At 47.0% G+C, this 27,684-nt stretch overlaps 1 protein-coding gene across 2 annotated transcripts in view; it reads left to right on the top strand.

The window, feature by feature from the left end:
• Window positions 1–23,299: 23,299 nt before the first annotated feature.
• ZRANB1 (zinc finger RANBP2-type containing 1) overlaps window positions 23,300–27,684 on the top strand; it is a 45,058-nt gene continuing 40,673 nt past the window's right edge. For both annotated transcript variants that reach the window (XM_075717723.1, XM_075717722.1), the window contains exon 1: window positions 23,300–23,346. The gene's annotated coding sequence lies outside the window, so the exon portion shown is untranslated. The remainder of the gene's footprint in view (window positions 23,347–27,684) is intronic.

The following is a 27,684-nucleotide window of genomic DNA, read 5'->3' as shown; positions in this document are numbered from 1 at the left end:
TTAATGCAGTCACCTCTCATTTGGAAACCTTCCCCATCACTTCTCTTTTCCAAAGCAAAATAATTAAAATCCGAGGTTGATTTGCATCCCAGTGTAGCTATGTTTTTATGTTAACTGAAAAAACTGGCACGGATAGCTTTACCACAAGAATACCATAGCACACTTCCCCCGCCCCACCCCGAACACGGCAGAAATTATAGTAAGAGCCTTTTTCCCTCGTAATGGATTTGGTCAGCTTCCCATGCGCTGGGGTGTTGCCACCCTCCTGGATTTCCCCCAGGAGCCGAGCACTGGGCTCGCTCCTGCCTCAGCCCCCTGCGCTGCCCAGCACATCGTTGCCCCTGTCCTGCTTTTTCTGCTCGGCACGGGCAAGAGCTAGCACTCGGTGGGAGGTGTGGGGCTTTAGTGCATCGCGCCCGGCTCGCTGCAGCTCCAGCAGCTCAGCCCATCTCCCTGCCACGCTTTCCCCAGCCCCAGAAAGGGGATAATAATGCTGTGCTGTGCATAAGGATTAATATTTTAAAGTGGGTTGAGGTTAGAAGGTGTTGTGTGGATCTGATCTGTGCTATTGAAGGTCAGCAGAAGCTTTAGGATGAGGACAGAGTAATAGTACTTTAAAAAATAATTATGGTTTGTTCTTTTCAAATCCATTTATTTTCTGGAAGAACAGCAAGTAGTTTCAGTGTAATGGCCATGGAAGTCGATCGCAAGACATGCAAACCCTGCACGACTCACAGCGCTTGCATTAGCCCTAATGCTTTCTCTCTTCAACATTTAAATTTCTGCTTGCAAAATAGTTTATAGTAAGCTCTGCAATGCATAAATATTAAAACACATAATCAGATGATTCCTTGCATCTTACTTTTTCCTTTCGCTGATGGATGACTTTTACTTGCAGCAGTGTCTAGCATGCCATGCAGCCAAACCCATGCCACGTAGCCCTGCGCTACTTGTCCCATGTAACCTATGCAATGTGCTTCTGTGGCTTGGCCATCGCCTCCTGCGTGGTACGCAATCCGCCAGCTGATTATTTTGGGTTTCAGATAAATTCTCGGACACGGATCCACCAGAGCAGCTGCCTCTTTGGTCCTTAAGCCACGCAGACTTGGGAAGGTCGCCTGTTTGATCGGCTCACACCTGTATGGTGTGCCTCAAGGTTAGGTGGAAGTAATTTAGTGCACTTTCTTCTGCTTGTTGCTGTACAGCAGGTATTTGCGCGATTGCCTATGTACCATTTGATATTCAGGTCAAGCCACGTGGTTGCCCGTGGCCACTAGATGCCTACCTGGCTAAATGTGCCAGGTGCTGCACGTGTGCACCCCAGTGTGCAAATACAACTCATGTTAAGTGGATCCATCTCTCCTTTTACCCTCTGAATGAGCAGGCAGTCCTGGGACCGCCAGTGCCGCTGGTATTCAATATCGGTTTGTTGGAACGCATTGCCCGTCGTCTTATTGAATGCGCTGCATTATTCATCAGAGAGATTAAAAAATGGAGCCGCTATTGTTGGTCCCATTTAAACTCTCGGTTCCTGCAGCATTGAAAGGAGCGGTCATTACCTGTCTCTTCTTTCAGGGTAGATCCAATTTGCCGGGATGCATATTCCCCGGGAAGCTCCGTAGGGCTCCGCAGGGCCAGGATGATTTATTTATAGGTTTGACCTTACTGCCACTTTGAAGATTTTCTGCTGACATTTGTGCGCTGCACAGTATTTACGGCAAGAAATTCTCTGTATTTCTAATTCCCCTTTCAATTTCCAAAAAGTTTCTGCAATCTGTTTTATGGTTTGTTAAACTCTGGAGTAAACCATCGGCCAGAGTGACAGCTCAGATGCCTCTGTGGCTGACTTGGACGGCTTGCTTGTTTTCCGTGTTTTCATGTTCCCTCTCTGGATACGAAGCCCAGCGCTGCTGATTTACTGCCCCGAGCAGCATTGCCACAGCATCCCACAAACCCCCAAAAAAGACGTAGAGGTCCTCTTCCCTTGGGCTGCTGCCCGGGTGTGTTTGAAGAAGTATTTTCGTCAATTAAGCTGTAAATGTCTCTAGGGATGTTGAGCATTACCCAAACCTGCTACGGCTGTTCCGGCTATGACCTAGGCAGGTTATTTAATAAAGTGCAGCTGCACGCCCGATGGGCTTGGCCACACAAACCTGCGGGGATGTTCTTGATGAGCAGGAGTCTCTGTGCTTATCTGGGCAACGTGACTGTCCTTTTTTTGTGCCCTGTTTATAAACAGCCAGGCTGGGCTAACCCAGAAGGGTTTTGTTTGTACCCGCAGCGCGCCCGTTTGTGAAGGGCTTTAAATAGCTACTGACAATGATTTTAGGATTTTGAACAGGGAAAGAGCTAGTAAATGTCTTTGGGAAAGGTTTGATTAATGCAGCGGGAGAGCGGGGAGCCGGGTGAGGGAGGCGTGGATGCAGCGGGACGCACGGCTCCCCGGGCGCGATGGGGCGTGCGGTTAAATGACGTTTCTGACCGCTGCTGTGTATTTGGTAGAGACAAGCTTAAGGCTGATTCTTCTGCTGAAGCTATTAAACTTTTCCAGTTTGGGATCTCTGTTAGTGAACTATATATCCCCTTTATGCGGGTAAGAGCAGAGAGAGAAATAAATTACCCTAAAACTAATGACCGAGTTGCTGCCACAGCAGGGATTACAGTTTGGCAGCTGATGCCCACCTCCCCCCCCCTCCCCCCGCCAAGTGCTCCTTCTCAGGGATCTCAGCAGTATTAAATGTCCCCAGGCGTCTGACAGAGATGGCACAGCATCTCTCTGAGACCCTGCACTGACCCCAGGGTGAGTCTCCCAAATGCCATGGGCGGCCACCCACCCGAGCAGTCCTTGCACCTTGCCTGCCCTTCGCTGCGCTGATCAGAAATCCAGCCTGCTGCTGCTTCATCAAAGAAACATAGAAGAAAATATTAAAATCCCTTGCGGATGGATGGGAGAGTCAATTAGAGGCAATGTTTCAAACCGCAGCGCAGCTGCACAGAACACCGAGCACGAGGCAGGCGATGGCAGATCCCGGCGGTTCTGCGTGGAAATAAATATGCTCATGGGCGGCATAGCCACCTCTTCAAATGCGGCTGGCTTCATGCAGGGAAAAAGTTGATCTCTGCAAAGCAAAAGCCTTAAAAAGATTCCAGGAAATAACTGTGTTGTATACGTAGGGGGAGAAAGTGGGATGGCTAAAGGGAGAGTGAACCAGAAGGATGTGGCCAGCAGGAGCAGGGCAGGGATCGTCCCCCTGTGCTCGGCACTGGTGAGGCCGCACCTGGAATGCTGTGTCCAGTTTTGGGCCCCTCAATACAAGGACATTGGGGTGCTGGAGCGTGTCCAGAGAAGGGCAGCGGAGCTGGGGAAGGGTCTGGAGCACAGGGCTGGTGGGGAGCGGCTGAGGGAGCTGGGGGTGTTCAGCCTGGAGAAGAGGAGGCTGAGGGGAGACCTGATCGCTCTGCAGCTCCTGGCAGGAGGGGGCAGGGAGGGGGGTGTTGGGCTCTTCTTCCAAGTAACTACCGATAGGATGAGAGGAAATGGGCTTAAGCTGCGCCAGGGGAGGTTTAGATTGGATATTAGGAAAAATTTCTTCACGAAAAGGGTGGTCAAGCGCTGGAACAGGCTGCCCAGAGAGGGGGTGGAGTCACCGTCCCTGGGAGTGCTCAAAAAACGGGCAGAGGTGGCACTTTGGGACACGGTTTAGTGGGCATGGGGGTGTTGGGCTGATGGTTGGACTGACGATCTTAGAGATCCTTTCCAACCTTAATGATTCCTAGTTTTTACTTTCATTAAAAAATAATCCAGCCACCAAGCCAGGAAACATGAAATTAATCATGACTTGTCCCTTAATTGGTTTAGTGGTGGACTTGGCAGTGTTAGGTTAATGGTTGGACTGGATGGTCTTAAAGGTCTTTTCCAACCTAAACGATTCTATGATCCTAGGATTCCATAAGGATGCTGGGGTGGCAGGATGGCTTTGCCAATGTGTCTGGCAGGCAGCACGGGTACCGCAAGGACCTGCGGGCAGCAGCAGCAGGCGGGGCTGGACTCTGACCTGGAAACCATGTGGCCTTTGCTGATGCTGACAGTCACTCAGGCTGCCGGCCAGAGGAACATAGAGCTACAGCCTTCATTTGTTTATAGGGTGTTTATTTACAGCCCTTGTGTGAGCCAGGTTATTTTCTAGCCTGATTTCCCAAGGAAATCCCACTGCCTGCCAGTCACTGGGCTCGCTGCTCACCTCGGGTGGCTTTTGGACATGCTGGCCGCTTCAAGTGACAGACGGGGAGATGCTCAAACCACATGCAGTTCCCAGCGTTTTTGTGAAAATCAGCGATGGGTGAAGGCAAACGGCCCTACCGCTGCCTGGAAAGAAAGTGGACAGATGCTGTCTGTCTGCCACTGCACGTCCAGGGACGGAAACAGCAAGCTCTGCCAGCACCGGACCAGAGCATGCAAAAGAGCAAGCAATGGCATTCGTGTGACCACCGCTAGTGCTGTCTATAAGCCAAAACCTGGGCTGTTGCCCATTTATATGTGCGTCACCGACCCCTCTTGTGCACAAACCCTGAAAAACTAAGAGGAACGCGCAGTCACTCATCACTGCAGATGCCTGGTTAGGGGTTGGTGGGCCTGGATCCTGCTTGCTTGGGAAATTGGCTGGTGTCTGATGGACAAAATATCTTCTAGCCAGGCTCAGATTTTGTGAAGGGACAGGGACTTGTCCAGGTATTGTCCCCCATCCTCGCCACTCTCTTCCTGCAGGACCATGTTGGTGGCCTGTGCCATTTAATGCTGGGATAATCTGCTTCAAATTTACCGGTCCTCCTTGTCACCCTAGGCTCATTTTGAATATGGGGTTTGACGAATGCTTCATCCTGCCCACAGGTTTCCCAGTGAAAGAACGATCTATCCCAGAAAGGTCCCCTTGAATTGTTTTCAGGTGCTAAGTATCTTGCAGCAGAAATTGAGATGGTCCATGATCAATACCCTCTAAGATGTCTGAGTAAGAAATGGCAGTGATGTTCAATTTAGATAAGGCACATATTGGCAGTTGGGCTGGAAACTTTCTGAAAATGAGGTGAACTAAACAGTTAATGGCTTTTAAAGTGTGATAATGATGAAAGGATTATTAAATCCTGAAGAGATGGGACCAGATCTTGACCCTTGTCTTGGGTTAATTGTCTCCCGTGGAGACAGTACAGGACCTGGTGTTTTTCATAGGGTTGTTCAAATGGTTTATACTAGAGCAAAGGGAGAAAAACTACTGAGCTGCAATTTGGACCAGGGATGGGAGTTATCTGACAAGCTGTATTCCGAAATCTCTGAAATCTAGGGGAGAGCAGTCCTTTTAAAGCATCAAATCGATGGCAGTTCTAAGCTGGGACATCACATGCTGTTGGGAAATGGAAATTCAGTCATGCAAAACAGCTAAACATAACAACTGCTAAAAGAGAGCCTATTTTGTGGAAGAAAATAGGGAGGCTGACCCTATAAATTTGTTCTCTGCACGTTCTGCATAAGGTTTTTGGAAATGCCCGTTTAGACAAAGCAAAGGTTAACCCCTGGTTGGAAGAATCCCTAAAACCCTACCCTGCTCCAGGTCTCCCCAGTGCCTCTGCGTGGTTAAGGGTTAAACCCTGAAACCCATCTCTTAGTCAGGTGTCTCAACCGCCTTTAAAAAGCAGGTAAAAAGGACTTGGGAACCTGCCTTTAAACTCTTCACCAGAGGAGAGCTTCCAGCCTATTTCTGAGAATTTCTGCTAAAGTATGTGACTCGGGAAAATTTTTCTTACCGAAAATCTGAAAGCAAATCTTTTCCCCAGTTTGATTTACAGAAAATATCAAGGTATTGATTGTGGCCTTGGCCACACACATAACCGATGGGGTAAACAAGGGAAGATTATCTCACATCTGACTTACCAGGGGTTGTGGTGACCTACCATGAGGTTTGTTTTAGCGTTTTGTTTTTCACACATCGTAATTGAGTCTTTCCCTGCAAAGCCGTATCCGTACTTAAGAAAACAGAAGCACAAGAGGCACCCATCCACAAATATAAACGTATCATGTAAATCCCTTCAGCCAAGCTGTGGTTCCTAGCTTCCCGCAGCACAGACATCTTTATAAACTGTGCTCATTTATAGTCTTACGTGGGGGTTCCACAGGGTTCCATACAGGAGAGGGGAATTTTCTTCCATGTAACAAATACTGATTTTTTTAGCTTCTGGTCACCACAAGCACTTATCCAATATTTTTTAATGAATTTTGACTTTTCCGTGCCAGGCCTCCACATTTCTCCCCCTTGCGCTGACATTTCTTGTCTACATATGATTCATTTAATCTTTCCCAAAAGAGTCTAGGGAATTAGACTAACAAGGCAAATTAATAAACTATTGTAGCTGTGAGACCTCAAACACTTTACCTACCAAGTACAGTAAGTACATCATCCTTAACTCAGAGGTCCAGAAAAAGTTGTTAAGGAACAAATTTTGCCATCCTCGGTGCTATGTGGCTGCTGCTGAGCAGGGACTTGGTGGCTGCGCCCTGGGTGCCGAGGCAGCGGATGGCTGCCGAGAGCTCTGCTATGGCTCAGGCACTGAGGTGCCTTTGCTGCTCCGAATCCGTGCCTGGGAAATGCACCGTATAGCTGGAGATTTTATCACAGACCATTGTAACTCAAGAACAATAAAGCAATTAGAGTCTGGGCCTGAGCCTACAGCACTTGGAAGGATGATGGACCTTGCCTTTATGAGGACTAACAACAAGGTTTGGGTCTCTGTTGTGGCTTTATCCATCAGCCTCAAAATGACTTACCCCTCCACGGACTCGGTCAAGTGAGTCTGGGGCTCTGCACCTTTCTCTGAGGTTTGAGGTCTTTTCCATCACCAGGCAGATTTGTGCAGATGGAGGTCAGAGGGTTACCTTACCGTCGTCTCCCTGCTGAGAGTGTTTTTGTACTTCAGCAAGAAGCGAATTTGCAGAAGGTCAGTTTAAGAGCGGTAGCTATCTGCACTCTCCCAGCACCTCCAGTGCTTTGGCTGGGGTAAGGCCGAGGATGATCAACACGGTACGGAGAGCTCTGCCTTCAGAAGATGCGTCCATGCATCGAAGCCCATGCCTCGGTGCGGCCGCAGTGGGATGCCGCGTGCTCTGGACAAGCTCACGCTCTAAGACAGGGATGGAGACCACGTATCTGACATTGATCTTTGCTTAATATAATATATTAAGCAATTTAAACAGCAAGCAGCTGGCAGCGCTCTTTGGCAGGCAGCCCACGCTCTGGGGAGTATCACTCGCGTTTGCTGTCTTCTGCCGTGCCCAGCCGCTGCCTCCCCTCTGCCAGCAGCTTGGGGGAGCGGGGCAGCAAGCTGGGAGGGGCTGCGAGGGCAGGCAGGCAGCAGGGACCCTCCTGCTGAGCCCACCTCCCCAGACTGTTTTTTTCTGAGCAGGTGGGGCTGGAAGATCCCTTTTTTGGTAGTAATATCCCCTTTCCTGATGAGCTTTTTGCTCTGGGGTGGCTCTGGGGTGGGGTGCAGAGGGGACACCAGGGAAGGCTGTATTCTGGCAGGCAACTGCTTTTGCTGTCCAAGGCAAGGAACGCTGAGATAAGGGAGTGCACAAATCCGGAGGAGATTTGGCTTTTACTAGTGGCTTTCTTACAACGTGCCACCATGTACGCCTGCAATAGTTCTAAAGATACACAGCTCTCTCAGCGCAGGGAGGTGAGACAGAGGAGGGGCTCAGGAAATTTGAAGGCTCCTGACCGTGACGGCAGTGATGGGTGGGTGTGGATGGGTGCCTCTGTGCTTCTTTTTTCTTACGTACAGATACGGCTTTGCAAGGAAAGACTCAATTACGATGTGTCCACCCGATTCACCCAGTTCTCTGCTGGCACAGGCCATGGAGGTGGGCACCTCAGAAACTTGGAGAGGGCAATGCTGTGGTTGCCACTAACTCCTCATCTCGGTGCTGGCTGTAGAGGTGTCTGCCTTCTGCCAGGAAACACGGAATACCGCTGGAAAGTGGCAGCCCTGGCTGTGGTTTAGGCAGACCCTAAAGCTTCACCCTTCCAGGTTGGAGACAGAAGCGTTTGTCTCACCGGGGAGAGTCATTTCTGAGCATCCTCTAATCTGGGAACCGCACCTTCATTTGGGAGAAGCCTGATGGATTCAAGCACCTAAGAGCATCCTGAAAAGGGGGCAGACTGGATCGCTGTCTGGGGCTCTGGCAGGTTGGGGACTGAACGCCTTCCCAAGTTCCTTTATGAGCAGAATTTTCTCCTTGTTTATGTCAATTTGCCATGTGTAATCTGTTTGGCCTGCCTGGAGGAGCAGCAGGGCACTAATTAATTAATGATCACAGGAATGACTCACTTTCCTTGTGCCCTCCTGTGGCACCTTCTTTGTCACAGTAGGAAGCAGGAGCACAGATCCTGTTCCAGGCTGCTCTGGCCTGGCTCCTAGGTAAGGAGGCCAGCAAAATATGAATTTACAGTGACAGTGCAGCATTTGCCACTTTCTCAATGTCACCACAGAAGAGCAGCGTGGGTGTGAGCTTGCTCCATGAATAGCCATTCTCCACTCACTGTTCCTGAGGAAAGCTGGAAACGTTGAGATTTTAATCGCATTGGGATTAATGCTGTCTGCTTAAATGAAGAAGACAATAGCTCTGCAATTAGTGTGACTTCCTAAACAAAAATGGGGAAGCTGCTTGCCCTGCTACTCAGGGGAGGAGCTCAGCCTGGTCCTAGGGCGGGCTGGGGAGTAAGGCTCATACACCACCACTGCTCCCCCAAAATGCAGACTTGTAGAAGCTCCATCGCTCATACGAAGCCTCTTGCATTCCACACGTGGACATGTGGAATCCCTAAGGGTGGGAAATCCCTAAGGGTGGGAAATCTTGCAGCGGGTTAAAATTCTCCCCCCACCCACAAGCTGTGGCGTAGCGAGGACACAGAGCTTACATCACATTTCGGATAAAATAAAATCATTCAGTTCTGACCACCTGGTCCGGAACAGGAGAGAGCTGAGGTTGCCCCTGCAAGGATCGTGCTGGCTAACGCAAGCTCTGGCGCGCAGCAAGTACAGCAGAGAAGGGGTGCTGGGAGGGGAGAAGCCGGGAACGTCGCCGTGGAGGGGTAAATGGTATTTGTGGGCAGGCAACAAGCTATTTGTTGTGGGCAGATTCCCTTCGCTCTGAGATCATCTCAGCTGACAGTCATCAGACATGGCTGAATTCTCCATTACCCAAACAAGGCTTGGTCATATCCTCTTATGACAGCTTAGAGTCTATTATTACTGTTTATTACCAGATTGACACAGGATCGCGGGCCCCGTCCTTACCGCTCTGCCTGCGGCTAGAGGAAGCTGATGAACGCAGGATTCAGGAACCCTTGCTGACATTAGGAATCCTATAGGAAAAACATCATCAGAACCCAAAACCCACAGCCACCAATGTCACTGTGCTAAATTTTTTTTTTTTTTTTTTTTAACTGAAGGAGATTTCCATATAACTTAGCATTGAAAAACAGACTGAGGAGTGGCTGACCGAGCCCCTCAGAGTTCCACTGTACGTTTCTTTTTAGCGTTATGCTGTGCAAATGTAAGATGGAACATCACACAGCTTTCTTTAGCCCCTGACCAGGCAAAGGTTAGAAGAAAACTCATTTTTTATAGACATCTTTCTCCATCTAGCATGTATCAGTGTAGCCAAGAAGGATGTGAGCACTGCAGAGAAACTGATGCCCAGTTGTCCTGGTTTGGGCTGGGATAGAGTTAATTTTCTTCCTAGTAGCAGGCACAGTGCTGTGGTTTGGATTTAGGATGAGAATAACGCTGATAACACGCTGATGGTTTAGTTGTTGCTGAGTGCTGCTTATGCTAGGCAAGGACTTTTCAGCTTCCCATGCTCTGCCAGGGACACAAGAAGCCGGGAGGGGGCACAGCCAGAAAAGTTGACCCAAACTGCCCCAAGGGCTATTCCATACCATACGGCATCATGGGCAGTATAGAAACGGGGGGTTGGCCGGGGAGCAGCGATCGCTGCTCGGGAACTGGCTGGGCATCGGTCGGTGGGTGGTGAGCAATTGCATTGGGCATCACTTGCTTTGTATATTATTATTATTATTATTATCATTATTATATTGTTATTATTATCATTACTGTTTTACTTTATTTCAATTATTAAACTGTTCTAATCTCAGCCCAGGAGTGTTTCTCACTCTCACTCCTCCAATTCTTTCCCCCATCCCACCGGGGCAGGGGGAGTGAGCGAGCGGCTGCGTGGTGCTTGGTTGCTGGCTGGGGCTGAACCACGACACCAGTAAAAGAAAAAAAGCCCACGATGTACTCACTTATTTTCCTAAGGACACTGTTGAGATACTTCAGACACACTAGAACCAGATAATGCGATACGGATCTCGGCGAACGCAGTGAGGTGAAAGCTAAACTGGATGTTTACTTTCCTTCTGCTTACATTTGTGATTTGTAGCTAGGAACGGAGATTCAGTTCCCTATTTGTTTAATGGGAGATGATAGAATATTTCAGGATACAGAAGCCTATGTTCTGCCAATTCACAGTATAAACAGACAAAATATTTCCTGGGGTTGATTTGTAAAGAACATCTGTTCTTTAAGATGCTGTAGGTATCTTTCCCTTGTACTAATTTGATCAGGACTTAAAAAAAAAAAACAAACCACAAAATAAATACTCAACAATTCAAGCAGATACTGCAGCTGCTGGGTGAGGAAGGCTTGAGTTATGAAAATGGGGAAATTGCTACTCTACAGGAAGATGCAAGGTAAATATTTCCTCTGGTGTGGGAAGTGTTGTCACGGCGATGGAGAAAAAAAGAGCACCCAAGGAAATGGGGACCACAAGGAAGGGTAATTAGTGACTGGCAGATCTAAATTGTTTTCCTGTGTAAGTGTTTGGTACTAACTCTTAAGGACAATTACAGAGGACCAGGACTCACCTTTTAAAAATATTCTATGTAAGGAGAGAGAGAAAATGTACCTAAATATCAAAATATCTTACTTTAACATTCTTTTACCATTTTTTTTTCCTTCATCTCCTCTTAGTCATCATTTTTGTGGCTGAATGCTTTAATTTGCCACCCAATGCAGTTCAGTTTTTCATCCATACCAGGTAGCCTCCGTTGTCTTTTCAGTTTTAAAACTATACAGTGTTTTTGAGACCATTTATTTAAAAACAGCATTTAAAATGAAGGTGGTTGCATTACATGTAACTCCTGAGATAGCTGTCTGGAGTGCTGCATAAATTACGGCCTCTTCTACCGACCATTTAATATAAGAAAGATGGAAAAAAATAGCATGCAGATGATGATGAAAAGCAAGAGCATTTTTCAAAACTCAAGGTCTTCACGCTAATAGTAAAAAATTTCTTGTCTCTGCTGGGGGTGACCTTGTAAAAACCAGCTTGCATGTGTGTGTCAAAACATCAGGACTAAATTAGGTCTTCATAATGTGACTGTAGTCTGAACTAGACTGTTCGTATTCCCCCGAGGGGTCAGTGCGCCCAGGATGTAACTTGTTTAGCCTAGTTTAGATGCAGTGAAATGTACTGAGACATTTTCAAGTGTGGCGAGCTGCGTATGTTGCTTTCTCCTTGCATTTAGAAGCCAGGACGTCTCAGAACAGCTCGTAGGTAAATGGCTGTTGGAGAGATGGCTGCTAAGCTGGCTGGTTGGATGATAAGCAAAATACTTCCTTTTAGGTGGGAAATATTGCTCGCTATACAGTTTCCAAAAATGCAGATGTTGTGGTAAATGGCAGTTTGTTGAAACCAAACGGTTTTGCACAAGCTAATGAGTTTCAGCACATTTTTGAGCTACACCAACAAGCGCTCCAGTCAACTGCCTGCCAGTTTGCCAGGAGGACTGGGAGGTGGCTTGGACGTGACGGAGCCTATCTCCGAGGCACCCCGTGTTGTGACGAGGCGTCCCCATCGCTTCAGAGTCCATCTCTGGACCAGCCACACTGGGCTCCTGGGCTTGGACACTGGAGACCTTAGGAGGTCACACAGAGCTTTGGAGAGCAAGTTCCTGGGTAAATTACAAAAGCCCCAAATTCTGTGATGAAAAAAATTTTGTGTGTGTGTGTGTGTTTTAAATAACATTGTTCTTTTTCTGGCAAGTTTTCAATATTTTTTCTTTTATAGAATTAAGTATTTTAGGACTTTGAACATTCAAGCAGAAAAGAAATAATGGCCTTTAACCAGTTCTGGTTATAAACTTGTATGATAGATATAAATTAAATCATGATTTTTGTCATGGCCCCTTCAGTATTAGACTGGAAGAAAAAGAAGCCAAAGCTTTTCTTCGTGTTCTAGGTTAATGGCTTGTGTTTCTATCCAAGAATCTCTTTTATTTCATGCAGCCTCAGCAAACTTGGGGCTTCACGATCTCTAGTCATATTATCTCTCAACAGAAAACAACTAAATCGAACTTCATATAGGCTTACAACACTGAAACGAGGCAGAGTGTACATGTTCTGGAGACAACTAGTGCAAACTTAGACTACATATTAGAAACAAAAATTCAGTGTCAGTCAGACCCTGGAACAGGGCTCAGAGAAGCTGTGGATCTCCATCCTTGGAGGGATTCAGACTCAACTGCACAAGGCCCTGAGCAACATGATCTAACTTTCAAGCTGGATCTAACTTTAAAGTTGTCCCTGCTTTGAGCAGGGAGTGAAGCAGAAAAACTCTGGAGGTCCCTTCCTACCAAATCATTCCATGATTCCATGACATTACCTGATACACATTTAACACCAAAGCTGTGTAAAACTGTAGATGATGCCTACAAGTACGAAGAAATTATTATAGCCAGAGCTACGGCACAGTCATCTCCAGGATGGACTACTGCAGCCAGGCAGTCCAAATGTGATGACTGATGGTATTGAAAGAAAAGGAATACGTAGGTATTCTGCTATATGAGAAAATTAGCTAAACAGAACATGTCTACCCAAAATGTAACCCAGAACGTAGATGCTAATATCCCTTATTTTTCCTGGCATGTTTTAGGAAGACCGTGATTACTACTAGATGTAAAGACCACAGCCTGAGTAATCTCTTGGTGAGAGCAAATCTACTCATTCCTCTGTATTAAGCTGGGACATTGGTCCAGCACTGGCACAAAAAGAAATAATTGTCTTCTGCATTGTGGAACTGGCAGTCAAAAACACTGGGAAAAATTTAACCAATTTGTCATTCTCAAAACCACTTGAAAAATATTTTTAAATAATGAGCCTTAGGAACCAATATTTGTGGTTCTTTTTTTGTCTTGACTTCTAGTTTCTGAACCTTCAGATTGCACTGAGGTTATATTTAGTCCATATTTTATGCTTTTCTTCACTGCCTTGAGGATTAGAATTGTACTTTGAAAATAAAATCTCAGAGTCTAACTTAATCACTTGACTCTAGAGGCAGGAAGTCTAGAACAGAAAGCAAATATTCCAAGAAAAACATTAAAATATTGAGAGTTGACAGAACTGTGATTTAACAGTGTTTAACTGAGAAGATCTAACAGGACCATATGCCGAGGCAGTCGGCAGCTCTAAAGGGAAGTTAAAGTCCAAAGGACTTTTCTCAAGGGGTTATCAAACTTAAATAACATGAAGCTATTTTGATTCTGAGCAATACACCAGTGAGACCTTATTTGGAATATTCTCTGATATGAGAGGAAGACAGGAAAGAAATGAACATGTTCAGCTTTGGAGATGTGCGCTCTGAGGGAGCTCTACTTGACCTCTTCACTGAGTGCCTGAGAACGACGTGAAACCTCTTGAAGACTAAGCTACGTGGGCAAGAAGTATGCTTGCAATAAGAGAGTGGGAAATTCAAAGCCAGGATGGCAAGATAAGAGAAACAGCACCAAGACGAAATGGCAGAACTTCTGTTTCTTCCGCTGAGCGGTAGGAAAGCACTAATCCAAACAGATTTTTGCTCCATTTGAGAAATAAGCTTCCTAATTTGATGCAAGTAATCAGCCCCATTCATCTGAACAGCCGTGTTCTGCTTCTGACAAGTGTAGCCTGGATTCTAGCTCCATCAGTTGTGTAATAAATATTACTAATATACTCAGTGTAAAGTGATTTTTCTATACCGATCAAATATGGCTTGTGGGCAAAGGTCCAAATCTGAACTTTCTCACTGGGCCTTGGGTGTTTGCCCAGGCCCCTTGACTGTAGCATTTGACTTGACAGAGAGATGTGTGGTGGGAAGTCTTGGGGAAACTGGGCTGCCTGAAACCTCTGGCATCGCGAGAAGAGCAGTGCAATGTCCAGGAAGAGAAGCACGTGAATCCCCCCGCTCAAGGATTTCAGTGTTTGTAAAAGGTTCAATCTCCAGCAGAGGAACGTGACCTTTGTGAGACTGAGCAGCTTCACCAATTTCCAATTATTTCAGTGGGAGCTCAACAGTTTGCATAATTTTGTAAAATTGGTTTTATTGATTAACCTGAATTGCATTGGGCAAATGTAAGTCAATGGCTCGCCCTCTCTGCTTCTGTTTTGCTTGGCCAGTAATGAGGTGTACAGACAAATGATTATACATGGATCTGCCTGGCTTATAACATCAATCGTCGAGACAGGAGTTTACCCCTCAGTTAAATATACTTCTGAATTCTCTAATACTCAGTCCTTACTCTGACCTCTATGGAAGATCTAACTCGCTGTAATATTTAAGCCATTTCTGCTGTATACAGTCCCAATATATAGTCCAAATTGTCCTTTTGTGTTAAAGCCCTGTAAATTTGAAACTGTCCCTGGACATGGGCAGTTCCAGAGCTGTCTCTCTTATGGAAGCGGAGGCTGTTGAAGCTTAAACTTGATCAATGAGCTTAGGCAAGACAAACTCACAGTTGAGACATGTGGTTGGAATACTGAAGCAACACATTCCTGAATCACAAAATCTGTGTTTCTCAGGGTGGCAAGGATTATTTGGGAGACAACAAACATATTTTTTACACGAAAGCAGAAATGCGTGCTACAAAAAGACTATTTATAATGCTGCTTACCTACTAGATAGCCACGTAAGAGCTATCAATGGGAGAGAGTACTGACGACAAGCTAATGAGCTCCTGCTGCTCGATAAATGTCTTAGCTTTGCTTCAGCATTTCTTTGTGCAGTGGGAGGGAGACAGTGATCCTAGACAATGTTCTACTGCAATTATTTTATTCTGTTTCTACCCATCATTTTAGCATAACATACAAAAAGGGAAGGCACAGCAGCTTCTGTGATGCCTGATACAAGTAAACAATAGTTGCTCAATGTTTAATTACTGAATTATTTTCTTTTAAAGTTGGGAATAAAAGCAATCAAAGATCTGTCCTTCCAGGAAAGTAATCTGGTTTGAAAATGATTTATTCTTCTGTTTCTCTGATTTATTTTCCCCTTGTTCTATCTGTGAATAAGGCATAGCATTATGAGGTACCTTGCTAAATGGCCTCCTGTAAGATTAAAAGTAGGACTAAGATTGAAAGCTACTTTTTATCCAGTTGTTGAAGCTGCCTATTTGTGAAGAGAAATGCTGGGAGAATGTATAGATTTTCTGCAGAACATGTCTCTAAAATAAGGCAACGGTACTAAAGTAATAAGAATTTATGGCTCAGGCTAGACCCGAATTAAAATAAAAATCTATCCTCTTCCAAAATTCAGGACTTTCCCGAAAATCATCCTTTCCACATTTTAATTCCAGACTCGTGTATTTCTTAGCTTCATCAGTTACCATCCTTATAAGGTCTCCACTAATAGCATTAAACTATCCCTGGTGTCACTGATATTCTCTCACTACCTTGCTAAACCAGTAGTGTGGTGACCGGCAGCGCTCCATTAACTACGCTCCCGTGAAGTCTCACTCTTACCTGTTTTGTTTTCTGGTTTTTATTTGAACCGTATGTGTTTAATCCTAGATTCGCTCATAAAAAGGGTAAGTGTCGATGAATAGGCAAGGGGAAGGCTTCTGAGACATGCAATGAACATATCCAGAATCCTTAAGCAGTCTATCAGTGGATTACGTCAACTCAAAGATAGATTTTGCTCCCTCTGGCTCATCAAATAATCTGATTAGCTGGCGCTGATTATGCTCGGCATGATGTACTGTGTTCTGTAAACCGAACACAGAACATCCCTTCTCTGTTGCCTCGTACGCTCCTGGATAGCCTTCTTTTACAATAAATTCCCTTTTCACTTCCGCCGACCACTAATGGCTGCTAACTTTGGCTCGGATTTGGGGCATATTAATGCCACCTGCTAATACTGGCTTGCTACATAGGAAAAGTGGTGTGCTCACCTAAAGCAGAAAAATGCATGAGTTCTTGCCTCTCAGCTTCACAGCCAAACCTACGGCCACCGAGTTTAGCATCTATGACGTCCATACGATGCCTGGGGAGGGGTGACGCCATCAGTGGGGCTCACAAATGCCAGTATGCAGGGGAGGGAGCTACCTAACCCAGGCATTGAAACCTGTGGTTGTATAATGTGGTATTTTTATCTAGCCTCAGTTAGCCGCGTCGGAGTAGTCAGTGTTACGCTCACTCCCCAATTCTGTCAACACTTCTTTTTCCGCTGGCAGGAGCATTTTGGAGGGGTCCTGGTGTTTGGTAGTAGTTAAATCTGTCATTGTTGAGGATAAGAGAGATGCTGGCCATTGCACAGAAGAATCCGGCCTCTTTTGGCCTGACATTTCTACACAGCAATTAGTTTATGGATATTAGTCCCTCTTTCTCATGGATTTTTGTCCCAAGTCCTCACAAATGTCTTACATGCCCCTAAAGGGACGCAGGCTGCTGCTTCCTTTTATAGTTGCATTGTTACTTGTCATTGTCCTCCCTCATGGCTTTCTTTAAGAGTGCATTCAAAGAGCTCTTTGCATTTTCCTGGTTTATTTTTCTTTTCCCTTTGTTTTTAATACTCTGTTTCACATTTTCCTTAATTCTCTCCCTCTTTTTCTCCTCTTTTCTTTGTCCTCCCCCCTGCATTCTTTTGCCGTGACAAACCTGCTGATGCATGCTTAGAGCAGCGGCAGCAGCCATGCTGTGCCCACCATCTGGGACGGGCAGATCCTGCAGCCTCCCGGAGTCGCCAGAACCACGCTGAATGCGCACTCTGGACTACAGCCACCCCATCGCCTCCCAGTTTCCCATTTTTCTCCGTGTGTCTTGCTTTTCTCTTGGCCATCCAGCACAGAGTCCTTCACCTACTGAGTATCTGCCCAACCGAGGAAAGTTTCTAAGATTCCCTGATGATGTGGCCCAAACCCTTCAGCTGGAAAGCCCTATCCCGATGGATTTACTCTTTCACCCCCTTCCTCTGCTCCCTGTGGAGCCAGAGAGAAAGCAAGAAAAACACGGTGCACCTTGAAGCTGTCAATACAAGTGCTCCCCACTTTTAACCTTTTTCTTTTTGCTATTGAAACACATTTCAAAGTGATGGAGGAGATAACAACTCAGCGCAGACTTCTGTCATATTTCTGCACAGTTTTTCCTAGCTATATTTGTTTATTCTCTAACTTTCCTAGTTATTTTGTCCCTGAAACAATCACGCACCCCACCACCACCTCTGGGCGTACCCCACCTGGAGAGGTGCGAGGTGCCTGTAGCTGGACCCATGGCGAGCCACGGTGCTTTTGCAGTAGGGCAGCCCCGTAGCTGAAGAAGAGGAGGAACGCGTGGGCGAGTGGTTCGCTGTGAAACATCAGCTGCTCCTACCTCCGACTGCCCTCTGGGAGAAGGTAACCCCTGGTATCAGTGCAGGCTGGGGGATGAAGGGATTGGGAGCAGCCCTGCGGAGAAGGACTTGGGGGTGCTGGGGGATGAAAAGCCGGACATGAGCCGGCAATGTGCGCTGGCAGCCCAGAAAGCCAACCCCACCCTGGGCTGCATCCCCACAGCGTGGGCAGCAGGGCGAGGGAGGGGATTCTGCCCCGCTCTGGGCAGACCCCCCCTGCAGCCCTGCGCCCAGCTCTGGGCCCTCGGCACAAGGACACGGAGCTGTTGGGGCTGGTCCGGAGGAGGCCACAGAAATGCCCCGAGGGCCGGAGCCCCTCTGCTGCGGGGCCAGGCTGGGGGGGCTGGGGGTGCTCAGCCTGGAGAGGAGGGGGCTGCGGGGAGGCCTGAGTGCGGCCTGGCAGTGCTGACAGGGGCTGCAGGAAGGGGGGGCAAGCTTTTTAGCAAGGCCTGTTGGGACAGGACAGGGAGTGATGGGTTTGAACTACAGAAGAACAGATTTAGACTGGCCATAAGGAAGAAATGTTTTACAGTGAGGGCGGTGAGGCACTGGAAGGGGTTGCCCAGAGAGGCGGTGGAGGCCCCATCCCCAGAACCATCCCAGGCCAGGCTGGACGGGGCTCTGAGCACCCTGGGCTGGTTAAAGCTGTCCCTGGCACTGCAGGGGCTGGGCTGGGGGGGCTCTGAAGGGCCCTGCCCACCCAAAGCACTCCATGATTCTCTCTCTTCCCCGGGGTACAGACAGCGAGGCAGAAAGCACCACTTTCCTCTTCAGTTGCTCTTTCCCTGCCCCTTGTGCCGACATGTTTGGTGGCTCAGGGTATGGGATAAACTCTCACTTCTTTTTGTAGTAAAAAAGACCAAAAGGAGAAGGGCTTGATCCATGCCCATAACATCCCTTCTTAGCGTAAAGCCCCTTGGGGAAGTCAGAAGAAATCTTGTGACTCTGAAAATATTTTCTGAAGGATTTTTTTTTTTTTTTTGAGAAACAGCTAAAAACCGAGCCAACAGAATGGGTAGAATTAACAAAGCCATTTCCCACTGGATGCAGCCATGAGGCCAGACCAGGCCTAGTGTGAGGGCTGTAACTCTCCCATCACGACCGGGAGCATGCGGTGAGGACAGGGAAGGACCCTGCCTTCCTCCCCTGCCTTCCTCCCCTGCCCAGAGGTCAGCTCCAAATATTTGAAGCTCGCTTACAGGTCTCAGGGTGGCAGCCTGCAACAACACCCACCAGCTGTGGCGGGGAAGAACGGATTTGGTTGGGGCATTACGCCTTCTCTGACTTCACCCTCGTCTGGATAGGGAGGATAGTGATCTAGCTATAGTTGAGTATTTTTATGTTTCAAACTCAAACGGGAAAAAGAGCCAAAAGTATGAGATTTCCTGGGTGTGAAGGCTGAGGCTGACTCAGAGAGAGGATGGAAAAACGGTAACAAATCAGTCAACCATTTAAAATAGCCTGTTCTCAATAGCTTCAAAAACTGTGCTTCCTTTGGATTTTCATGCCTTTCTATTCCTCGCCCTTCGTCTAAGCGTTTCAGTTCAGTTGCAAGTCTTCCTTGATCACAAAAAGCCTGAAAAGACCGAATAAAGCAATGGCCAGAGCAGGATTCGAGGAACCGGCGTCAGTCGGGAGTTCTGCATATTCCAAGTTCAGCTAGTGAGAAATAACCATCTGGTGAGCACGGAGATCTCTGCTCCTGGATAAGCCGAGGATGAATTGCCTAATGGGAGCCAGCGCTCTGCCTGAGAGCGAGTAGTTACCAGGGTAAAGAGAATTACATAAGAGCGAGATCTGCACTTACACATCGCTAACTAGATGTAATCTATGCACTCGGGCCGAGACAATTCTTCTGCACCACAAAACCACTCCGCGCCAGCGTAATGTAATTTGGTATTCGTCTTTTTGCTTACCTGAAGCACAATTTTGCTGCACCGAGTCCCCCAGCTATTGTACGCAACATCTAGAAATATGCTACTGTGAACTGTTTTGATGCTTTCTTTCTAATTATAGCTTTTGGGATCGTTCGCTCAGTTATAAGCAGGATGAATCAGAACAGAAACGTCAGGGAGGGTTGAGGGAAGAAGCCTTTTACTAACAGTGAGCATCAGGACAGGAGAAAGAAGGTGTCTTGTAAGGCAGCGTGGCGCAAAGTGCTCTTGTTTAATAGGAGATAGCGGCAATTTGCAATTCTGGGTTATTCTGAAAAAAAATCCTAAATTTATCAATTCTTTGCCGAAAAGGAAAGGAACTTCCCAGCCATCTGCCTCGCTGGCTGCCAGCAAGGCTCGCACCTCCGAGCCACAAAGGGTTCCTGCTTCAGGCAGTCTGCGCGACTGGCTGCGGCACAAGTGCGGGCGGCGCAGCTCCAGGCTGACAGGGGGGAGGAACCCGGCGGGTTTCTGAGCTGGGTTCCACCGACATTGCTGCGAAATGGCACGATCTGTGCGCGCCATTCGGATTTCATCAGATCTGTGAGTTCTGACAAGGGAATTTAGTATCAGTTCGTTCCTGAGGTGCTCTTTCTTCTTCTAGAGGAACTGGAAGGAAGGGAAGGAGACTGGAGAGACCTAGGGTGGCTGAGGAAGGTGGGGAGAAAGCTGTGGGTGTTAGAGGAACAGGGGTTTAGGATATTTGAGAAGTGGGGAAAAAAAGAAAGCTGGAAGACGTATGTGTGCAAATTATATTTTTAGATGTGAACGAAGGAGCACAGCTTTGCTATGGGCTTGCTCTGAGTTACAGAGGGCAGTTGCACACCCAGTTAGTGAAGGCACATAATCTCCAAGGCATGAGTGAATTCAGCTCCTCAAAGCAAAGTTCCCAAAATAACACATTAAGCTGTCAAACGAGTATGACTGTTCCAAATTCCTTACTAGGGAGTTAAAATTTGTCTTTAAACTGGTGGAATAAAACTAAAATTTGGGGTGGAATACAGGAAATTAGTACTTGCATACAACTTCTGCTACCTCTAAGAAAAATAGAATTATCTTTCTGACATTTAAAAAAGAAAAAGATGATCAAATACCAAATCTGTTGAGAACTGGGTTATCAAGTCATGCAGATTTTGATCTTCCTCCAAATTGGAAGTCTGAAAGCTACTATTGGAAAAAAATATACGTGTAAACATCAATGTTCTAAACCACTGAAAGGTCATTCCTATTGTATTTTATTGTTTAAGTCTAGAACAAATGGCAAACTCCTGCAAGGTAAACCTGGCAGGAGATGCCAGCAGCTTTTTGAGATAAAGCCAAAGACATGGCTTTAGGAATATCATTGCCAACATTAAAAACATCCTTGTCACTTGGAGATACAGCCAGGATTCGCTTTTGAAACTAGCAGCTCAGGGTAGACGGGGTAACTATTTTCAATTTCAATTTGACCACAGGTGTTTGCCTTCACATACCATATAGGTACCCATTTCATTACTTGGAATGCTTCTGTTCTGCAGAACAACTATGCAGATATGAAAATCACTTGTCTCTAGAATTCTTTGAGTATCTTCTTTTTCAGTCGGCCATTATTTTTTCTTACCTATGCAACAAAACTCTTTGAAGACATACAAGTCTAGCTTGATTAAAGCTCTTTTCTGTGTTGTGGAAGTACATTACATGCTCCTATAGTGCACTGCGTTTTGTTTAAAATGTTTCCATGATCACCAAATGGTTTTCTGATGGGTTTAGGAAATATTCTGGAAGAATTGAAGTGATATTTTCCCCCCAAATGCATATTCCTTTTATTTTCATACCTTTTAATGCAGTCTAATCTATAACAATTATTTCTGGAAACCTCCCATTGTCGTACAGTTGTGGCAGCATTTAGGATTTACCCCACTCGTTGTTCGCTTACATGACAGCTCTTCCATCATCTTGCCTAGATGCCAAGCGCAAGGGATACATTTTCGGAATTATTTCTAAGCACAGAGACAGCACGATTCTTTAAGATAAGGAGTATTTCTTTTATGTGACTTATCCAACTTCATCTGGGTCTTACATGTGGGTGTGCGAAAGAAAACACAATTGTCCCCATCTTTTCTATAGCTAAATATATGTGTTTGTTGGTATGTTTCCCAAAACGCAGACTGGGGCCCCACTTGTTCAATGGAGTCAGAAAGAGGATTTACTGAATAACTAGTCTGGGAGAGACAAATCACATTATCCCCCCCAACAGCTTTTGATGTTTATAAGGAACTGATTTAATTGCAAATGGAGACAAATTGCTATTGCAGTCCCCATAAGTAATTACATTTTACTTGTCCTGACTCCAGTTCTAGTTGTTTGTCTGCCGGACAAAGGGACTTTCTTTAGCGCAAGGCATCACTGCTGTGCTTGAACATCTCAGGTGCTTTTCTTTTACATTGATCGAGCGAGAAAGGATGGATCCAGCTGGCCAGAAGAGGACAAGTTTCCCAACACAACCTCTAGCCCGAGGCATTAGCTAACAGAGTCCCCTCTATCACCTCAGCTGGGAACAGGGAGCGAAACCATGGAAATGAAAAGTGCTAGAACATCTGAGAAAGCCTGAAATAAGAAGTAGGAACTGTGGTGGAAAAAAAGTCAGGGATCAAGTGATGTAAGACCCATGAGGGAAGAGCGAGAATGTGGGCAAATACGCTTTTCCTGTCAGTAAGCCTACAGTAGCGCTTGGTAGTTGCTTTCTTAGCAGCGCTCAGGGAAATATTTTACTGTGGAAGAACTGAAGGCATTAACGGGAATCTATGAACGGCTTGGGGCTGTACAGCTTGGGCATGAGACCTTCCATCGCGATTTTCTCTTTATTCCCCATACGCAGACGTTTCCCGCCAGGACCCTGGCAGGATCAGTTGCCGCAGAGGTGGTATTTTCGACGGCTGCTGTCTGGCCACGTGCCATCGCAAGGGGCTTTTACGAGGGGCCCATTTCCGTAGGACACTCTTACGGCGAGATACCACCTACGGTCGGGGACGTCAAGCCAAGCCGATGGTCTTGTTTCCACTTGTAAGGCCGCCCCGGTGCGTTACTCCCCGCCGCTGCTGACCGAGGTGGGTCCCGCGGCCCAGGTTTGCCTCAGGGAGGGCCCGGCGAGGGGCGGCCCTTGGGGCCCCGGGCGGTGCGTGAGGGAAGGGCTGCAGGGGGAGCAGCCGCGGGAGCCGGCCAGGCCCGGGGCCGGCGGTGACCGGATCCCCCGGCGGGCCCCGGGGCTGAGGGGCCGGGAGAGGGCGGGGCTCCCCGGCGGCGGGGATGACATCACCCGTTCTTCCCAAAGAGGCGCGCTCCGATTGGCGGAAGGGGAAGGCGCAGGCTCCGCCAATGGGCGCCGGGCAGGGCGGCAGGCCGGGCTGACGTGCGGGCTCCGGGCCGTATGGGGGTTTATTTTGCTTTGGGCCGCTCCAGCCGCCGCCATTAGAGGAGCCCGGGGAGCGGGGCGAAGAGGCTCCCCCCGCCGCGCCGAGTGGGAGCGCCCGCGGCCGCGGCAGCCCCGCCGCCCTTGGGAGAGACCATGTCCTGAGCGGGGAGAGGACGCCGCAGCCAGCGGGCCGGGGGGGGGGGGGGGGGCGGCGGGGCGCAGGCGGCTTCCAGCACCGAGCGTGTGCCTGAGGGACGGCTCCCGGCGGCGGTGAGGTAAAGCCCCTCTCCCCTCCCCGGGCAGCGCTGTGGGGGGCGGCCGGCTGCCCCCCGCGGGGGCCCGGCGGCGGGGGCGAGCCGAGGGGAGCCAGCCCGCCGTGGTTCCGCGGCCGGTGACCCGCCGGGATCCGGCCGCCGGCGGAGCGGAGCGGGGCGGGGCGGGGCGCTGCGGGGCCGGGGGTGGCCCGGCCCGGCCGAGGGGCGGTGTGGGGGGGACTCGCCTCCTCCGGGGCCGGCTGGGGTCCCGCGTGGGGGGGTCGCTTCGGCGGGAAGCGCCGGCCGGAGGGCAGCCCGCTCGCCTGCCGCGGGATGCGGTGCTTCTCCCTCCGTCCCAGCCCGCGCCCCGCGGAACGCGGCTTTTGGAAAGCTGTGTTACGGCACCGGGAGTCTGGGTACAAAGGCAGGAAACTCGGATTTTTCTCTCGTGGCTGCTTCTCCAAACGCTGGGCTGCAGTGCCTCGGTCTGCTGGGGTGAGATCATGCCTCTGCTGCCTCCCACTTCTTCCCCCCCTCCCCCTTTTTTTTTCCTTTTTGGATGTGCCTGTTTTGATCTGTACGCTGTGGTAGAGTAGGTGATGGGAGCTGCTTGCTTGTATCTGTGAATTTTGGATAGCAGAACTTCCGTGGCATCGCCTGTAGTGCAGTATCGCGTATTGTCGATACTTTATCAGAAATAAAGCACGGCGTGGGAAGTATTTCCAAGTCGAGCTCCTTTTCGTGAACTGAAGTTTTAAAAAAAAAAAAATTTAGAAAAGCTCGATTAACGAGCGAGGCAAACCTTGGGAATCCGTGCTTCCAGCGCCTTTCTGACTCTGCCTTCGCTGTCCCGGACTGCGGCAGCTTCCTGCCAGGATAAGGTAAACTTCTCTGTGGAGGTCACGGATGTGTCTGTGAGTCCTTCCTTTGGAGTGACAAACGGCATTCCTTCCAGCCCTCAACCCCGATCGCGAGCACTCCGTCCCCAGAGTACTCGCCGCTCTCTGAGGAGCAGCGGGTCGGAGAAACGGTGGGAGAAAATTAATCTGGGTCTCCTGCATGGCAGACACAGCATGGCTGCTGAGAACTTTTTGGTGCCATGGTGACTTTCAGTGATAACAATAATGACAACTTTTTCTAGAATTCTTGGGGGTCAATGTAGTAAACAAATGCTGTTTGACGGGCTTTGTGCTGTGCTTGAACAGTCTCTACTCACTGGCTACCTACTGTGTCATAAGTGGTGGCACTGGCACGTGAGTTTAACACATTGGTACGTTTGTTGATGCAAAAATTGAAGGGTGAGATGTCTTCTGTGTAATACCTTAACTTCCTCCTTTCTCTAACATGCTGTTAAAGCTGATTCTGGTGTGAGCAGAACCTTGTAACAGTAGTTCAGGGGAGATTTGTTGCACTTACTTTTGCTTTTCCTTCTCATCTAGCGTTTTGTCTCTGGTGACTGCAGAAGAGATTTGTGAAGCCCATTTCTTTTTTTTTTTTCCCCCCCCTTTTTCAGTGGTTACTCGGAGAGGGGGAAACAGGTAAACAGCGGGAGATGTTCTAGAACTCTTTTATTCGCCTCCTTCTGAAGGCCAAGTTGAATTGGTGTCGCAGCATGTGGAGTCTAGCATGTCATGTTTAAAAGACCACTTCTGATTTAAGTCTCTCGCAGCATTAAGAGAATGATGTTTTTGGATGTGTTGCATGTTGTAGGATTTGTGGCACTCTAATTAATCTGGTGCAATTCTCTTGAAGAAAAAAGAAATTGCCTTTACTTTTCTTATGCCGCTTAAGTAAGGACGGGCAGACGGGATTGACCGATGAGGCCGTAATCTGTTATTGTAGAGTTGTATCCATTAGCATTTTCTCAGAAGTATAATTAAAAATATTAATTTAATTGGAACACTGAGTGGCCTAAAAGCATCAATGGGATTCATCACAGAAACATGACTTAAATTGGAGACTAGTTAAAACGCAAAATTGGTCAAGGCAACATTTTCAGTCTTAGCCTTGTGTATGGCTGTTCAGATTGTACGTCATTCCATACGTAAATTCCTTGGGGACGGGAAATCCCATCCATCTTTGGTGTTGTTTGCAAATGGGTTTGTTGTTAAGGCAGAAGTGTAAGTAGAAAATACTTTACTGATGGTATAGGAGGTTATTTTTAATACAGTCAATCAAATAATCAAATGTACTCTCAGGCACTTTAATGTGAGATTTACTGGCTCTTTCATGTGGTATTAACTTAGGTGTTAACATTTCTCTTTCCAGCTTCTCTTTGCCATATCAGTTTTGCACGGGGTTGAGATTGTGCAGAACTTTAGATCAATACATTCTTTATCATGATGTACCATCTCCTAATTGCAGCAAAGCATTTAAACTGCTACTGCCAGTTCTGTTAGTAATCTCGTGCCCCTTCTTCCCCCCAAAATTTGAAGACTGGGTTATTTTGAGCTCTTCAAAATTTACGTCAACAAGTAATTATTGTAATCCTCATTTTAACTGCATGAATTATGATCCACAGTCTCCTGGTACTAAAATGGAACTAAACTTTAGTTTGGCAGCTGAAAATGGCTGGCTTAGCTATAATAGAGTTCTTAAAAATTTGTTGTTTTTTTTTAAACTAGTACTATACATGAAGAGGGAAGTGAGGCAAGGTTGATGATGAAGAGCTTACCACTTCACTTGTCAAATGGCGTAGCTTGGTAAAATTAGTTAAATAACAGATAATTATAACTTTGTAATGTCAGTTGAATGGAATTTGTGATACCTTAAGAAGGGAACTTCTATCTACTAATTCAGATCTCGTGCCTTAGGAATTCAGATACTTTCCTGGTACTTACTCTTTTTCATAGTACTTCTTGCATAGCTGACGTTGCTTCAACTTGCACAGAATCGGATTGATTTTGTGACTGTTCATTTTTGCATCATCAATTGCTGAAGCACAGCTCCTCATACGTACGTAGCTAATTCTTTTGGAACTTTCTTGAGATACAAGTTTAATAATAGGACTGTTATCTCTTCAGTGTCTAACAATTAATATACTTTAAAAGAGCTACTGTAGTACTTCAGCAGCAATTCTGAGAACATGTTAGTCTCTAATAACACGGATGATTTTGTATTTCCTTCTTTTGTGGCATGGGCAGGTTTTTCAGAAGCTCTGTAGTCAAACTGGAGTTGTATCCACCTGGCATTTTTCAAAACAACTTTTTTCCTGTGCTGCTGTCCCGTTTATGTGGAAACTCATTTTGGTGGAGACCAGAGGGAGTAGAGGTGTGTGTGGGGGGGTAGAGTAGGGAATGAGTGCAGCGACGTCTGAGGAAGGAGCTGTCTTCAAGAGGGGCCTGATACGGAGACCTTGGTCTGAGAAAGCAGAAGGCATGGTAGATTTTCTTACGGGGAGCATGGGAGGGTACTGCACTGGAAAGAGTGGTACTTCCTGGTATGTGCAGAGCTTCTTGCCTATGAAGCAGCCGAGTTTGCAGCCCTTTTGCATCTTCTGCTGTACAGCAGATATAGCGAAGTTGGCATTTTTCCCTTTGGTTTTCCTGATATCATCTGTTCTGCTTATTCTTATGACAGGGATACTATTGCATCTTATTTTTTTTATTATTCCTGGTAAGGTGGAATTTTTTTTTTTGCTGAGAATGGCTGCTGATTTTGCTTGTATTCACATGTGCATTTTAAATCAATGAAAGTTAGTACTTCTAGGGCAAATGCTGGAGAAGGCACAGAATTTACATCTGTCTTTAAGGTTGAGTTCAGAATTGAGCTGAAAATACTTGAAGTGAATGAGAGCTAGGTACAAAATGAATAGCAGATGTGCAACCTGCTGTCCAGGGGATGGGGGGACTGGAAGGATGGGCCTGTGACTGTTTTGGTAAGTGTAAATAAGACTTCTTTCCGAGACTGTCAGTTGTGAGCAAGGAGGCTGCAGTCGTCGTCTTTTTATTCTCCTTCCTTCCACTGTGCCAGAAGCCAATACATGGTGATGTATTATTTGGGTTATGTTTGCCATTATTTTTGTAAACAAATGTTAAGGTTTAAAATCCTCCATGTGATTCTTTGACTTCGATTTGATTTAGCATGCTTAATCTTGTTCTTAACAGAAAAAGCCCGAGTTACTGGGGAGTTTGCAGACATTAAGAAACTTTTTTAAGTTACGTTGGTGTTCTGCTATCTTCTAGATATTCAGGAGTTAGCTTTCCAGAGCTAAAGAAAACTGTCAGAACCATGGTTTAGGTGACTGGAAAGAAAAATAAACCTGAGTGGTCTGTTTTGTTTTCAGTAGAAAATATTATGATCAAGTAATCTTTTAGTGGCTTTGAAGTTGTGTGTACTTTTGTGGGTCCATTCATTGGA

Source organism: Pelecanus crispus, chromosome 10 (assembly GCF_030463565.1).
Source record: "Pelecanus crispus isolate bPelCri1 chromosome 10, bPelCri1.pri, whole genome shotgun sequence".
Taxonomy (NCBI): domain Eukaryota; kingdom Metazoa; phylum Chordata; class Aves; order Pelecaniformes; family Pelecanidae; genus Pelecanus; species Pelecanus crispus.
The sequence above is the reverse complement of the archived record's forward strand: the minus strand, read 5'-3'. Positions and strand labels throughout refer to the sequence as shown.